Source organism: Odocoileus virginianus, chromosome 6, assembly GCF_023699985.2.
Source record: "Odocoileus virginianus isolate 20LAN1187 ecotype Illinois chromosome 6, Ovbor_1.2, whole genome shotgun sequence".
Taxonomy (NCBI): domain Eukaryota; kingdom Metazoa; phylum Chordata; class Mammalia; order Artiodactyla; family Cervidae; genus Odocoileus; species Odocoileus virginianus.
This window is the reverse complement of record NC_069679.1, coordinates 31,802,946-31,819,294: the sequence shown is the minus strand read 5'-3', so window position 1 is coordinate 31,819,294 and position 16,349 is coordinate 31,802,946.

Below are 16,349 nucleotides of genomic sequence, written 5' to 3'. Positions count from 1 at the left end.
AAAGAAGGCTTTTCATCAACTGAATGTGAAGGGGAACATGATTCATAGGAAAAAAATCCCCCCTTCGGCTGTTTGTGAGGAAAACCACAAAGGGGAGCTCTGGGTTGGAAAAGTGTGTTCACTTAAGCTTATTATGGCACAAAGACTGTAGAGTTCTTATCTTCCTCCCGGTATTTATGGGATCCTTGAAAAAGGTAGGTTTTTTTTTTTCTCCCCCTGGGTCTGAACAATGTCTTTCGGATTTTTGGTGTATTTTAGTGGCTGTGTCATTTCTGAAACAAGTGGTTATTGACCAGAAATTCATTTTCTTTAGAGTTAGTGAACAAACAAGCAAAAGCAAAGAGGCAGAATCCTCCCCCAGAGGCCATTTTCTGAACTTTGCTAAGTGCTGGATCAGCTGGGTATAGTCTATCTCCTGGATAAGTCAAAACCAGGAAAAACCAAAAAATTAGCTGTGTGGGAGATGCTTCCCATTTTCAGTAGGAGGGGGCAGCATCTGGAGCTTAGCTGGGAGGGAAAGCAAGCTGAGCTGGCTCCCCGCTACTGGGGTCTGTTGGAAGGAAGCTGTCAGACCGCAACATGATATATTATCCTCTGCAGACGAAACAATACGTGTAAAATAAATAGCCATGGATGTTAAGATCCCATAATGCATGTTGACACATGAAAGCAGAAACCTCACAAACAGGCTAGTCTGCCTTGCTCCCCTGCCTCCTGCGATGATAGGAACCAGCATAACACAGAGAAGGAGAGGGAGAGGGGCTGGGAGAGGAAGAGCCAGGGAGAGGGGAGAAAGGAAATGAAGAAATGTTGCTCTCTAATCACCCTGGGTTCCCTTCATGCAGCTGTGGGGGGTGAATGAACTTATAGTCATATATCAGGTGATTTTGGAAGACAGTCTGTTTTAAAACAGTTGCCTTGGTGGATACGGTTTTGAAGTGGTGCTAGTGTGCCAGAGACAGATTTGGAGCTTTAATAGTTGTTTTCTTTTAAAATAAAATGATGAAGTTTATTTTTACCATTGTACTGAATAGAAGTCTGTTAACTGAAGTCTAAGTAAAATGGTTAAAAAAGGAAAACCATTTTCAGACTGTCTTTCCTTTCGCCCCACACCTGACCCCTACCGAGTTTTAGTTCAGTATCATTTTGTTATGAGACTCTAAAACTTGACCTCAAGGGACCCTTTAATGTGTGGATTTTTGAGATACACCTTACTGTGAATGGTGGGTTAATCTCCCGAGTGGTAAGAGCCAGTTCTTTGTTCCTTGAGTTTCTAAATACCAGAAACATGTCTTTCGTCTTTAAAAACAGTGGACTATGTGATATGGAAATTCACTACAAGTGATCAATTACACAAAATGGATTTCTAAGGGATTGTTTTTTTTTTTTTTTTTTTCCTGTTTCTGACTCAGGGACAGTCTGTTTTCTGATCTGCATCCTAAAGAATCTGAGCTCGTAGGGGGTGGTAATAAATGCTCCAAAAAAGAGTTTTGTGAACAAATAAATTTGAGACTCTCTGGCTAACCAAGACCGTGTACGCATGCGCTTAAACTAGGGGACGTTTTGGAGCCTAGCCCTGCCAGGATGCGTTGATCTTTGTATGCAGTACTTTACAAATCGATTTGACTGTGGAACTTCCAAGGAACCCGGTTTGGATTCTGGATAGATGGGTCTAATTTTTCTTATGGTTTTTATAGAATTACTATAACACAGTTTCCATAACCTTAGGTTGTTTATGTTTGTAGTATTGCCAATGTTTTGAATAAAGGCAAAAAAAAAAAATCAGTAAAAATGTCAGACAGGTCTTTTTTTCCCAGATAGTTCCAAGGCTGGGAAGGAAGTACACTGACAGTGTAAATGTATGGTTCATGTTGGCACCATATAGGTTGGTAATACTTTGTTTTTATTTCTAGTCAAAATTCTTAAATTCCAACTATTCTATTTCCAGTAGCAAGGATTACAATAGAACTCTTAAAAATTCACACAAAATGATTTTTTGAAAAAATTTAAATGATTTATTTTTTATTATAGAAAATACAGAAAAAGCATAAACAACAATATGCAAGAAATAATATTTGCTTGAAATCCTGACACCCAGAGAAAACCTCTGTTGACATTCTGCATAAATCAGAGCTGCTGATGGTAGTTTGCAGATGTGTTTTATTTGGCTGTGTAATATTTACATTTTTAAAAATTAGACTGTCAACATGTAAAAATTGGGTGATTTCTTACAGACACATATATCTTCTAGCTTATTCTGAAATATTGAAGATTGGCATCATGTGACCTGCATTCTGGCATGTCAGGACTCACAACTGCTGTCTTTAGGAAAGAACACCCTGTCATAGTTTATCTGCCTGTATAGGGAAATATTTGGGTATGAAACTCCTGTTATAAGTCCTTCGCCATATTTTTCCTCTTGCATAACATTTAACTTTTAAAAGGTACTTATCTTTTTATATTCAGGTATAAGTTTTCCTTTTGCTATTTTATAAACATTCTTCTATGCCATTAAATGTTCTATATCTTTGCTTTTGTCTGCATAATATTTTACTATATGGCCATACCATTTTTTGAGCCTCCCTGGTAACTCAGATGGTAAAGAATCTACCCGCAACGTGGGAGACCTGGGTTCGATCCCTGGGTTGGGAAGATCCCCTGGAGAAGGGAATGGCAATCCACTCCAGTATTCTTGTCTAGAGAATTCAATGAACAGAGGAGGCTGGCAAGCTACAGTCCATGGGGTCACAAAGAGTCAGACATGACTGAGCAACTAACACTTTGACTTTCACTTTCATACCATTCTTTATATAACCAATTCCCTTCTCTACTGGGCTTTCTGTAGTTCCTTGGTTAATGTATTCAATACATAGCACAGGGAGATAAACATCCTTGTGGGAAAATCTGTGCACACATCCAAGATTGTTTCCTTAAGATAAAATCATATACTTGGGAATCACTGAGTCAAAGAACATAAATACTTTAAAGACTTTGAGACTCCTTGCTAAATGTACTCAACTGTATTTTCACATACTTGACAATGTAATCTCTTCAGAAGTCTTAATCGGTTAATGTGTCTTCCTAGAGGTGTGACTGTGAGCTATATTCCCCACATTTTAACACAGGACTCTTTTCTCACATACCTGCTAATAGCTCAGGACACAGTAGTGTTCTATAGAGAAGAGTCTGAGAAATTTCAAACTGAGTTCCTGATTGTGAGAAAGTGCTATAGGTGGAGGGCATTCAAACAAGCTGTGTTTATGTTGTAATTCTGTGTAGCTGTCAACTTATGTATGTTATGTTAGGAAGAAAATTTTTCTTGAAAATCCTGCAAAATTCTCAGGGCAGGGACTATTCTTATCCATTCTCACCATTTTTTTTTTTTTTGGCACTCCTCATGGTTTTCAGAATTTTAGTTCCCAAGCTAGGGATGGAAATGGGCCAAGGCAGGGAAAGCGCTGAGTTCTAACCACTGGACTGCTAGGGAGTTCCTCATTCTCGCTCTAACCAACATCCTCTGACCCCCTCTTTTTCCTTCTTCCTCACCAGTATTGCCCTTATCACTACTGCTTGTTTTCTCTCTTTTTTTTGTGCTTATGCGTGAAGAAACACATATCAACCCTCATTTTTTTCAGAACACAAACTGATAAATAAATAGACTCCCTGTAGAAATTTGGGAGAAATAATCTACTTTGCAGTGTGGAGCCATAAGCAGGTTAGTGTGTAGAGACTGTTGAAGGTGAAAGTCGAAGAGGAAGGCAGGCGAGGTGATCTGAGACGATCTTTGTGGGGAAGAGACTTGAAGGGGGCAAGCCAGAGAAAGAGAGAAGAGTTACAACCTGAATGTTTTTAAGTGAAAGATAATGTGAGGCTGAGTGGTGAGTGTCTTCAACTTGAGCTTGATGGCAGAGGGATATGTGAGAAAACTGGAGAGGGAGGAGAAAGTACCGAGAATGACTTTTCAAATATCTCAACCATCTGTGACATGTTGATTTATGTCTGTGTATAACTTCCCAGGGCGTTTATATCCAAATATATTCATGGAAATGGAAAAGCAATGTAAATACACATGTTTAGAGTTAAGAGGCTCTTATGTACATAGTGGTCTTAAACTTTTTTCAAAGTTAAAACAACTTCATTAAAAAATTGAGGTGTAATTGAGGGCCTGGTGCACTGGGAAGACCCAGAGGGATCGGGTGGAGAGGGAGGTGGGAGGGGGGACCGGGATGGGGAATACATGTAAATCCATGGCTAATTCATTTCAATGTATGACAAAAACTACTGTAATGATGTAAAGTAATTAGCCTCCAACTAATAAAAATAAATGGAAAAAAAAATTGAGGTGTAATTGACATACAACGTTATACTAGTTTCAGGTGTATGACAAAATGGTTCAATATTTGTATATATTGTGAAGTGATCACCACAGTACGTTAACATCCATCACCATACATAGTTACAGAATTTATTTTTCTTGTGATAAGAACTTTTGAGATCTACTTAATGCCTTTAAAATATGAAAGATAGTATTATTAACTATATACCATGCTATGCATTACATCTCTAGCACTTATTTATTTTATAGCTTAACGTGTGTGCTGTTTGACCCCATTCACCCTTTCACCACCACCTCCTTCCCCTCCTCTGGCAACCACTGATCTAAAAGCGCTTTATTTTTTACTTAAAAATTTAGCTAATATATAATTATTAGAGAAATGCAAATCAAAGCTGTAATGAGGTGTCGCCTCATACCGGTCAGAATGGCCATCATCAAAAAGTCTACAAATAGTTACTGCTGAGAGGGCATGGAGAAAAGGGAGTACTCCTACATTGTAGTGGGAATGTAAATTGGTGCAGCCACTGTGAAGGACAGTGTGGAGATTCCTTAAAAAAAATAAAGCTAGAACTACCATATAATCCCACTCATGAGCATATATCTGGAAAAGATGAAAATTCTAATTTGAAAAGATACATACACATAAGTGTTCATAGCAGCAGTATTTATAGTAACCATGACATGGAAACAACTTAATACCCATTGACAGATGAATAGATAAAGAAGATGTGGTATGTAAAAAAAGGGGACGTGGTACATAGACATACAATGGAATATTACTTAGTCATAAAGAAGAATGAAATAATGCAATTTTCAGCAAAATGAATGAGCCTAGAGATTATCATAAGAGAAATAAGTCAGATAGAGGAATACAAGTAGCATATGATATCACTTGTATGTGCCCCATACATATGCTTCTGGCTCATGCTGGTAAACATTGTCTAGGCCTTGTGTTTCCTTCAGGGAAGGATGCCTGTCCTTCTAACAGACCCAATACTTTCTGGGTGGGTTTGACTTGATCTTGATTACTGGTCTTAGTTACTGACTATGGAGTGAGATGCTAGCGGAAGATCATAAAGGGGATGCTCATATTGTCTTGCAATGTAGAGGCCTCTGTATTAATTGCAAGGGAGGAAGTTCTAGCCTTCAGTGCTGGGGAATGGGACACTTATGTAGGGGAATCTGGAGTTTTATGCCTACATCTTAGTCCTCAGGAATCTTCATACCCAGAGTTCTGAGCTTGGCCCTGGAGAGAACTCAACCTTCTCTTTAGCTGTGCTATGCTTGTAACTAAGTCCTAAGTCTTAGCTTTTTGTATCTTTTGGCTGCAGGAGATAAAAATGTTTTTATATATTACCAGCTAGAACCTTTGCTTTTCATAATTCACCTTCAATTAGTGATTAATCACCCTAGCTTTTCCTTGTCTTTCTCCAGTGTATTGATAAAACTCAGCAGTAGCCATCTGGTTCTGGTGCCTTTACAACTATTGCTTCTGTACCTGTCACTGCGTTCCCTCCTGAGAGTATCCTGTTCTGGTTCACTGCCAGTGAAGATTTTAACAGTTGCACTCCAGCCAAATGCCAGGGGCTTCAGTTCTGCACCTTCCACCAGTGATGGGGTCTTTATTGTCAGTCAGTTAGCAGGTAGACAAGCTTCAAAATCCCATGTTAGATTCTGCTTTCTCAGTTGCTCCCGGCATCATGTATCTTAGGTTGGGTGTGAGAGAAACAGATTGTGAGACAGAGATTCACATGCAGGAAGTTGACTGGAGAGTGGTCTTGGGAACAGTTCTTGGGAGGAAGTAAAGCCAGCATGGTTGGCAGAGAGAGCAGGTGAGCTGCAACACAGTCACAGCAAAGGCCTCCACCGATTCCACGAGGGCCTTTGTTTTGGGGATGATGCTTCAAAGTAGGTCCAAACTGAGGCAGGGGAGCCAGGCCATTGAACCCCTGTAGCAAACAATCACTGGGTGTGGACCATCCTCAAGGAGAGGGAATAACCTTAGATGGGACAATTTTCTTGGGCCAAGGGCAATGTCTGTGGAGGAACTCAGCTATGTGCTATGAGCCACCATCACTCCTGGCAGGTGGGGGCATTAGTACCTTGATCTTGATGAGAGAACCAGGAGACAACATAGCATTCACTACAGTGTGATCTGAGATTGCTACTCACAAGTCTAACAGACATCAGAGGCTTATATATAAAGCATGGCTCTTGTGTTTTTTCTATCCAAGACTGCCTTTCAGAGTCTTTTTCTGTAAATGCTAAAATAGCGCATCTATGAGGTTCAGATCATAGCTCTTGTTTTCTTTCCTGTCTCAACCCCCACCTAATATGCCAATAAGTCCTCCCAACAATAACTCCAAAATATTTGTTTTGAGTCCATTCACCTCTGTATCTTTATTGCTGTTATCTTAGTTAAGCTACTGTTGTCTCTTGCCTGTTCTACTGCATGTGTCTTTTAAGTCCTTGTTTGCACTCTTATTTTCTACAATTAATTTTTCATGTGGCAACACAGTGATCCCTTAGATGTAAATAGGACCAGGTCACATTTTTACTTAGACAGTTAATGGTTTACATTGCATTTAGAAAAAACCTAAAGCTTTTTGCCATGGTTTACAAGGCCCACTATGATCTATCTGGTCCTTCCTAATTTCTCTGACCTCATCTTTACGTCTCTCCTCTATCATGATGGTCACTATTATGGCCTACCCAACAGTCATTTCCTCTCCTTCTTAGCAATAGAATTTTGGTTTTTTTTTGGCGTGATGTCAATATCTCCAGGTGATGTAATAAGACTAATCCAAGGCAATTAGGAAAATCCTTACTTTCCCAGCCCACTTCCCTGCTAGATGCATGGTTGGCGGATGATCAGTATTATTGGTATTATTGGTCAGGCCAATAATACCAAATTGAATTTTGCTAGAGGGTTTCTGAGAAGGTTTTCTCTATTCATTTCTTGTTGAAAGGAGGTAATAAACCTAACACTTCGGTCCTTCCCCGTTCTTTCTGCCATGATTGTAGACATAGTATCTGGAACCACTGCAGCCATCTTCTGACAATGAAGAAAAGACCTACAGGATTACAGAGATGTTGACTCTAAAATTCTTTGACCTCTGAACCAGTTTCTTATCTTTATCACTCAAACACTAAACTCTACCACTTCCCAGCCAGGTCTATATCTGAATCAGACTGTATCATCACATGGTTGCCTCTTCTTCATACAGATAGATTTCCATTCACCTCCTCAGGGAGGTCCCTGACCACCCAGTCTCAAGTCGGACCGCTCCTCTAAGTCCTGTTTGGACACTATCAGGATATATATTTAAATTAGCACTTAAGAGTTTTGTGAAAATATCTTATCAATTGACTACTTTTAAATAATCTTTCTCCACTAGAATGTGTTTCATGGGAGCGGGGATACTATTTGCCTTGTTCATTGCTATTATCACCAGCACTTAGACTAGGGCCTGGCAGATAGTATGTACTACTGAATGTTGGGGCTTCCCCAGTAGCTTAGTTGGTAAAGAATCTGCCTGCAATGCAGGAGACCTGGGTTCAACCCCTGGGTCAGGAAGATCCCCTGGAGAAGGAAATGGCAACCCACTACAGTACTCTTGTCTGGAGAATTTCATGAACAGAGGAGCCTGGTGGGCTACAGTTCAGGGGGTTGCAGAGAGTCGGACATGACTGTGTGACTAACTTTCACTTTTCATTTTCAATGAATCCTGAGTAAATGATTAAATGCTACTAAATACTAACTGTATTTGGTCATTCATTCTTTTAAACTTTGCTGGCCTTCATAGTTTATTTCTGGTAGAGATCCTAAGTAGTACCATTTAGATGCACCACACGGTGCTGTGAAAGTTGAATAGAATCACCTGTATGGAGGTGCATGGGAACACAGAGGACAGTGCAAGCTCTAAGATTATGAGTGACAACTGCCCTTTCTCATTTCTGAATGCCTGTGCTGCAGGCATTGCACATTCCCCTCTTTTATTAAACTCATATATGCAGAAAAGAGTTATGAGCTTAGGAACCTGGGAAAGTAAAATCAAATGACTTGATTGCAGTGTTTATTACAGCAGGCACCTGGGAGCATTCTGGCTGCTATGTTTGAATGTGGCAGTACTTGGTCTGGGTACTACAGAGTGAATGAGTTTGAATTTAGTGTACCAAGGGTAACGTAAACATATAGACAGTTGCTAGCAGAGTGGAATGATAAAGGTGTGATTATCTGAGGAAAGTGATTGGGGATTTAAAAATCAGACTAATCATAATAATAAAGTCAGAAATTGGGCTTTATCAAAAGAAGGGGAAAAACAGAAGGAGGCATTTGGGAAAGATATCATTGAGTTGATAGAAACAAGCATACAGAGGTATTTTTGGCTGCTGTTTATAGAAGTGATGATAGAGGAAAATTATGAAAACTAGGGAGATTGTTTTTGATAATTTAAAAGAGGAAGTAGACTGGGTAACATCCATCTCTCCATTGCTCCATTGTTCTCAACAAAATAGAAGAGCTTTATACAGAGAACAAAGATTTAATTATTATCCAGATATGAACTGCTGGAAATCTAAGATGGAAGAAGTAAACACACAAAAAAAGGAAAAGAAAAACAGTTCTCTGCTGCTACAATGGAAAGAGGACTGGGCTTGGAGTGAGACAATGGTTGGTTAGTTCACTAAATATATTAATTAGGTATCTTCCATGTCTCGACATTGCTGGGTGCTGAGATACAGTATGGGGGTAGCTCTAGAAGAGGCTATGGGCTAGTTGGCAGCAATTTTAGTAGAGTATGATAATACTGTAGTAAGGGAGAACAGGATGCTTTGAGAACACATAGAATCTGCCCTTGTGTACGTGGGCCCTGGAGGAAGTGATGTCTAAACAGAGAGTAAATGTGCTGTTTGTGCCGCAGGGTCTTTGAGCCATCTGTTTCCCTTGCCTGGATTGCTATTCTCCCTGTCTTCTGCATAGCTGTCTCCTTAATAGCTTAAAGATAATTTTCTCAGGGACATTTTCCCTGAGCAGTCAATCTAAGGATATCTCACAGAAAATCTACCATATCACTCTTCTATTTTTTGGAGCATTTATCATTATTTACTATTTTCTGGTATTTTTACTGTATGTCTCCCTTTAGCATATTTGCTCCAGGGTACCTAAACTTTGTCTTCCTTTTCCATCACTGGATCTTTAGAGCTTATGACAGTGCCTTGCTCAGAAGAGTTTCTCAACAATATTTGTTGAATTAAAAAATGAGCAAATGAGAACAGCAGTCAGAGAAGGCAAAAGGGAGATGAAAGAAGAAGGGAATGTTTTGTTAGAGAACCGAACAGTTGTTGTGGGTTCTGACTGATTCCTAAATCCCTATTAAGGTTTTTTGAAGAGGTTGGCTTCTCAGGGGAGCCTTCTTTGCCTGTGTAAGGTGTTGACTCTTCTGCACTGATGGACTTTAATTTAAATCTGGTCATATTCTGCTGCATGTTTCAGAGTTCTGTTTTATCTCTGTTTTGGCACTCTTCCCTGTATTCCTGTTTTTGTTGCAGAGGTCTTACTTTTTAGATTTCCTTGGTCCTGTCAATGGGATTTAGCAGATGAGTGGTCAGTTTATGGACTCAGGTTGCTATCTTGAATGTGAAAGTCTGAAATGTTTCTCTTAGGTAGATTTGAACCTATGTTGCTTTCCCCCATAGACCATAGCTAGTAATTTATTTTTCCTTTACCCAGAATTTACTCATGGTATACCATTCTTTCTTGCTTTAGGAAAGCTATAGGTGGCTCATCTCAGATTTATAGTCTCCAGATCCTGGTTAGCACTTCCTGGGAGGCACAGCTGTAATTAATTATAGTTGTTAAGTGGTGTTGGTTCTGCCCTAGATTTGGGGGAATGGCTCCTATATGGGTTTTTGTCTTACCCTGCACAATCTCCATGGACTATTTCTAGTGTTAATTATCATTAATGGTAGGTCTTCTCTCACTTCTGGGGAGAATGGGCTTATTGTTTGAAATCTGAGTATAAGATACATTATAATGAGTTTTTCTTGCTTCTTGAATTTTTAAGTACTCATTTCACATTTGTTTGAGGGAGATGGCAAGTACCCTCCCTTTTGTGTGGTGGTGCTGCTGCTGCTAAGTTGCTTCAGTCGTGTCCGACTCTGTGTGAACCCATAGATGGCAGCCCACCAGGTTCCTCTGTCCCTGGGATTCTCCAGGCAAGAACACTGGAGTGGGTTGCCATTTCCTTCTCGAATGCATGCATGCACGCTAAGTCACTTTAGTCGTGTCCAACTCTGTGTGACCCTATGGACCGCAGCCCTCCAGGCTCCTCTGTCCACAGGATTCTCCAGGCAAGAGTACTGGAGTGGGTTTCCATTTCCTTCTCCCATTGTGTGCTTGAGATAAAAAAATAAAGTTTTATCAGAGAACAGAAAAAACTTTATTTGGAAATTATTGCCTGATGGTTGCAATACCTATATATATCTTCTATATATATCAAATGGATATTCTTCTACACAGGAGGTCTCCACTCTAGTCCTGTCCTTTTGCTTGATTGTCACTGATGTGGACGTCATTGTCAACACACCAGTACTTGAAGATAGTGAGTCCAGAATTGGTAATGAGATGGGGAAGAAGCTGTGAAAATCAGGAGCAGTTTAGAGGAAGTGAACATTCCTTCCCCAACCCAGGGTAGCTCCCAGGTAGGACTGTTCTAGCTAATGCTGATCCTCCAGCCCTGTTACTTTGTTTTGTAATTCAGCCTGAAATCCTGTCAGGCAGATACTCATTTGGGTAAATAAACACCTGTTAAAAACATGCATTTATCTGCAGAAAGCATGAGCAATGGTCTCCCAAGTAGAATTAATCTCTTCCTTCTCTATGTTTTTCTGTAAGTTACCTTAATTTTGTAAGTTACCTCTTGCTATACAGCAAAACACCCAGGGTTAGTGGTTTAAAAACAACAATCATTTTATTTGCTCATGATTCTGTAGTCAGTGATTTGGGCTGGCGTTAGATGAGAGGCTCTCCTGCTGGTCTCTCTGGAGGTCACACATACCTCTGCAGTTATCTGGAGCTCTTACATTGGACTGGCTTCTCTCTGCTGCCTGCGGACCCATCTGCCAGCAGGCCAGCTGGCCAGCCTGAGCTTCCTCACATGGTAGCGTTGGCTTCCAGAGAGAGCGAGACCTCAGTCTGCAAGGCCTCTTCACACTGTGACTCAGACATCACACGATGCCATTCTGTTGCATTCTAGTGGTCAAAGTCAGTGACGGTCAGCCAGAACTTAAGGAGTGGAATAATAGACTCCACCTATTGATGAGAACAATAAACTGCTCCTAAACTTTCCCTAACCTGCTCCTGCTAAAGCCTTTGACTGTGTGGATCACAACAAACTGTGTAATATTCTTAAAGAGATGGGAATACCAGACCACCTTACCTGCCTCCTGAGAAGTCTGTATGGAGGTCAAGAAGCAACAGTTAGAACCTGACATAGAACAACAGACTGGTTCCAAATTGGGAAAGAAGTACATCAAAGCTGTTTATTGTCACCCTGCTTATTTAACTTCTGTGCAGAGTACATCATGCGAAATGCCAGGCTGGATGAATCACAAGCTGAAATCAAGATTGCTGGGAGAAATATTAACAACCTCAGATGTGCAGATGATACCACTTTAATGGTGGAAAGTGAAGAAGAGCTAAAGAGCCTCTTGATCAAAGTGAAAGAGGAGAGTGAAAAGCTGACTTAAAACTCAACAGTCAAAAAACTAAGATCATGGTATCTGGCCCCCTCACTTCATGGCAAATAGATGGGGAAAATGTGGAAACAGTGTCAGATTTCATTTTCTTGGGCTACAAAATCAATGCGAATGGTGACTGCAGCCATGAAATTAAAAGACGCTTGCTACTTGGAAGAAGAGCTATGTCAAATCTAGATAGTTTATTAAAAAGAAGGCACATCACTTTGCTGACAAAGGTCCATATAGTTAAAGCTATTGTTTTTCCATTAGTCATGTACGGATGTGAGAGTGGGACTATAAATAAAACTGAGCACCAAAGAATTGCTGCTTTTGAACTGTGGTGTTGGAGAAGACTCTTGAGAGTCCCCTGGACAGCAAGGAGATCAAACCAGTTACTCCTAAAGGAAATCAACATTGAACGTTCATTGGAAGGACTGATGCTGAAGCTGAAACTCCAGTACTTTGGCCACCTGATGCAAAGAGTTGACTCACTGGAAAAGACCCTGATGCTGGGAAAGACTGAGGGCAAGAGAAGGGGGTGACAGAGGATGAGGTGGTTGGGTGGGCTCACCAACTCAATGGACATGAGTTTGAGCAAACTCAGGGAGGTTGTGATGGACAGAGAAGCCTGGTATGCTGCAGTTCATGGGGTCACAAAGAGTTGGACACAACTCAGCGACTGAACAACAACAACACTTGATGAGAGGGGGCTTCCTTGGTAGCTTGGTGGTAAAGAATCCTTCCCAGTGCAGGAGATGTGGGTTTGATTCCTGGGTCAGGAAGACACCTGGAGAAGGAAATAGCATCCCACTCCAGTATTCTTGCCTGGAATGTCCCATGGATAGAGGAGCCTGGTGGGCTTGGCAAAGATTCGGACATGACTTAGCAGCTAAACAACAACATTGATGAGATGACGTACACAGTCTCATTCCAAAGGTGGCACGCCTCCAGAGATGGGAGGGATTGTTGCCACTGTCTTTGCAGCTTCTGTGCATAGCTTCCTCTTTAAGCTGTTGGAGAGCTGAAACTTTTATTTGATCATCCTGCAGAGGGGCTAGAGCATTTCACAAAGCAGGTGTTTGATAGTCATTGGCTGAACTGAGTTTGTACGCAGATTAAGATTAGCTCAAGTCCCACAGGAAGTCAAAATTCGAGTGTCTGGATATAGGTGAAATTGGGGAACTTGGGGTAGGTTCAAAGGCTGGGGGTAACAATATAGTTACATTAGTGAAGTCACGGTTCTGCTGCTCACAGCTCAAAAACCAGTACGAAAGGCTAGTGTTGGTTGGAGAAGAAAGATTGCTTTATTCAGGAGGTTGGCAGCCTGGGGGAGATGGCTGATTTGTATCCAAACACCAGCTCCAAACTGACCATAAAGTTTTTCAGGGGAAAATCATTTGAGGAGTCTTTGACAGTCTTTGTTATCTTTCACTGCATGCACTGCATTCTTTCTTCTGATTGGTCGGTGGTGAGGTAACAGGGCAGTGCTCCAGGAATCTTGTGCTCAGCCTGCAGTTATCATCTACCATCTTCCACCCTCCACTGCAGGAGGGAATGGCAAACCACTCCAGTGTTCTTGCCACGAGAACCCCATAAACAGTATGAAAAAGCTACATTACTTGCATCAAAACAACTCTCCTAAAATGTCTGTGGGTTTCTCTAAGACTGATTCAGATCTACTCCATGCAATAAAAGTCTCACCTGCGATTCTGAGCTAGGTCTGTCTCTTCTATGGGAGCTGTATCCGGCTTCCATGAGACAATAACTTGAATGAAAGCACTTTGTACAGCTGAGGGATCCTACCAGTTGCTGCCTAAAATATTTCAAAGGTATTAACGAACAGGCTTTCAGGGTCACCTTGATTTGATCTTTGTTCCGAGGTTGTTTCTTATTTTGCGAATCCTTTACCACCTATAGGAACTGAAATGTTAAACAATGTTATCATCCAATACAGCAAGTTCTGGCTCCTCTCTGTAGCTTCTAATACTGCTTGCAAATTGAGCATGTCTTCCTCTAGCCCACCTCTCTTCTTATACTTTCTCAGAATAGACTAGATGGAGCCAGTGGACACTTTCAGCATTCTACTAGGAAATCATCTCGCCAAGGTCCACAGTTTCATTATGCTCATTTTCTATCTTCTAAGTTACCATAAGTGATAGTTTTGCCAATTGTTTCTTTATCATCTAACAGGGGTGTCATTTTCCAGCCTGCTGGAGCAGGCTCTTCATTGCTTTGTTAGCCACTGCTAACAATTAGCTTGCCATTTTCCAGCATTGTCTGAAATTGTATCTGCTTCTTTTCCAGGTCCTGCTATCTACCTGGTCTTAAAACCAATGCTGCCTGTTTTACTAGTTATACTAGTATACTCTGTTATATTAGTGCTCTAATTCTGAAATTAGATTTCTCTCTCAGATTTTGCTTTGTAACAAATCATCTTCAAACTGAATGGCTTAAACAAGAAATATTGATTATTTCTCACACCCTGTGAGTAAGTTGGGTGGTGTTCTGATTTGGGTAGACTTGGCTTGGCTGGGAGGTATAAGATGGTCTCTCTCACATGTCTTCCAGTTGCCTAGGTGTCTATGGGGTGATGGAACTGACTTGGCTCTGTGTGTTTCATTTCTTAAATTGTGGAAGTTGCAATTTACTAAAAGTAGCAGAAAAAGGCAAGTTCCTGAACTTGAAAGTTCTTGCCAGAAAAAGGCAAGTTTTTGAGTTCCTGCTGGTATCATATTTGCTATTATCCTCTTGGTCAAAGCAAGTCAAGTGGCCAAGCACACAGTTAGCATGAAATGTGATTACCAAAGGTAAAGACAGGGAAGGGGAAAGACAGGGGAGGGAACTATTGTAGCCATTTTTACAATCTCCTGCATTTGATGTGGTCAGTGTCCCTTTTAGGATTTTAATTTGGTTCAGTATTTCTTCCTTTCCACCAGAAGTAGCATATAATGTTTTGTGTTTATATTTTCCAGTACTGCACAAATCAGTGTATGTTCACAACATTCATGAACAATAAAGGGAAATTTCTTATCTGTACAGATGGTGAAGTAAACATTATGAGATTAAAAGAATGTTTCAAAAAATGTTTCTTTTCCAAGTTTTTGTAAACATCTCACTTGTGAGGAATTGCACATATTTTTGTGTATTCCTTTTCACAAAGAGTAGGCTTTCAATCCTTTGAAAACATTGCTGCTGATATTCAGTTAACATGAACATCTTTTTTTGTCTAAGAAGCAAAAAAGTTGTAAAGATGCTGTTACATTCACTTCTCTGTAGTATTAACAATAATAGCTCTTATTGCTTAAAAAACTAAAACAACTCGAGATCTTCTAAGTTTTATATTGACAGTGCTCCACTAAGTATCTGCAGAAGAAACTTATAGTGGTGATATCTAATTGGAAAAAAAAAGAAGCAGCAGGGCAAAGTGGTTGAAGAGAAATGGAAAGCAATAAGCAAGCAATTAAAAAAAAGTTTGATGAAGAGGAAGTAAACCAAAAGAGTTATTTAAAAAATCAGGCTTGGCCTATGTGATGGTTATGTGCCAACTTGACTAGGCTACAGGGTTCCAGATTAACACTAAAAAAAAATTAATTTATTTTAATTGGAGGTTAACTGCTTTACCATATTGTAGTGGTTTTTGCTATACATTGACATGAATCAGCCATGGGTGTACATGTGTCCCCCATCCTGAACCCCCCTCCCACGTCCCTCCCCATCGCATCTCTCAGGATCATCCCAGTGCACCAGCCCTGAACGCCCTGTCTCATACATCAAACCTGGACTGGTGATCTACTTCACATATGGTAATATACACGTTTCAATGCTATTCTCTCAAATCATCCCACCCTCCACCTTCTCCCATGAAGTCCAAAAGTCTGTTCTTTATTTCTGTGTCTCTTCTGCTGTCTTGCATATAGGGTCATTGTTACTATCTTCTAAATTCCATATATATGTGTTAATATACTGTATTGGTGTTTTCCTTTCTGACTTACTTTGCTCTGTATAATACGCTCATTATTTCATCCACCTCATTAGAGCTAATCTAAATGCATTCTTTTTAATGGCTGAGTAATATTCCATTGTGTATATGTACCACAGCTTTCTTATCCATTCGTCTGTAGATGGACATCTAGGTTGCTTCCATGTCCTGGCTGTGATAAACAGTGCTGCGATGAACATTGGGGAACACATGTCTCTTTCAATTCTGGTTTCCTCAGTGTGTATGCCCAGCAGTGGAATTGCTGGGTTGTTTGGCAGTTCTATTCCCAGTTTT